The 1184-nt window shown below is 43.9% G+C and overlaps 1 pseudogene; it reads left to right on the plus strand.

Moving 5' to 3' along the window:
• Positions 1–1184, plus strand: part of LOC137639678 (putative neural-cadherin 2) — a 14693-nt pseudogene that overhangs the window by 1115 nt on the left and 12394 nt on the right.

Genomic DNA, 1184 nt, shown 5'->3' on the forward strand with positions numbered 1-1184 from the left:
CGAGACATTTTTTGCCGCCAATTCTCATGAACCAAGTGTGATGCTGTCAGAGCTTCTCAAAAGAAAGATTTCTGCTGTTTTTCTGCAATCAACGTCATCAGTTGCAGTAAGTCATGATGAACGGCCGAAAGGGGAAGTTCCCACAGATAAAGGCCGGAGCAATGGCTCCGTGCAGCAGGTTGCAGAAAAAGGTGAACATTCGGTTCTTTCAATAAAGACTAGTGCTGAGACTGTGTTTGATCGTATGTGTGAAGTAGAGGATGGTCCGGTTTGTCATCGGTGCGACGCGGTCGGCATAAACTCAGAAGAGGAGCGAAGAGTACAGACATACAAGAGGTGTCTCACCTACGACCCTGAGCAGAAGATATTCGTTTGCAGGTTACCATGGAGGGAAAGCTTCCGTACCTTGTCGGACAATCGACCTATTGCCCTCAAACGCCTAAATTCGTTAACACGTACCATGTCCAGAAACGAAGATTTAAAGAACTGGTATGTAGACGAATTTGAAAAGTTGATCAATGACGGCTATATGACAGAGGTTAGAGCTGAGGAGGATGCGCAGTGGAAATCTAATGGTGGCAAAGTCTACTACATCTGTCATTTCACACACTTTAATGAGCATAGTTCCTCAACCCCACTCAGAATCATATTTGATGCAAGTGTTCCATTTAAAGGCAAGGCTATCAACTCCCTGTGGGAACCACCACCAAATTTGATTCCACCAATTCCAACCCTGCTGTTAAGATTCCAGGAAAGAAAAATACCGGTTGCAATGGACATAAGTAAAGCATACTTCACTGTTCGCCTTGAGACAGAAGAATCTCATCTGCATCGCCTTTTGTGGAATCAACTGGACAAGGAAAAAGAAGTCAAGACGCTGCGATTACTACGAAACTCCTGGGGAACTACTCCGGCAGGTGGTATATGCAGTGTAGCAATGCTCATCATAGCTGAGAAATTCAAGGACAAGTACCCACAGGTATATGAATTTGTAAAATCGAACTTGTATGTTGATGATGGTACTACAAGTGTTGATGATGTTTCCACGTCATAACAACTTGCTAAGGAACTCAACATTGTCCTCAGTGTGGCATCCTTCATCATAAAGCATTTCATGATCGGTGGAAGTGAAAGTGATATGGATGCCCACATAAAGAAGTTCGCGGATGTACCTGAATATGTGC

The sequence above is a fragment of the Palaemon carinicauda genome, chromosome 4 (assembly GCF_036898095.1).
Source record: "Palaemon carinicauda isolate YSFRI2023 chromosome 4, ASM3689809v2, whole genome shotgun sequence".
NCBI lineage: Eukaryota > Metazoa > Arthropoda > Malacostraca > Decapoda > Palaemonidae > Palaemon > Palaemon carinicauda.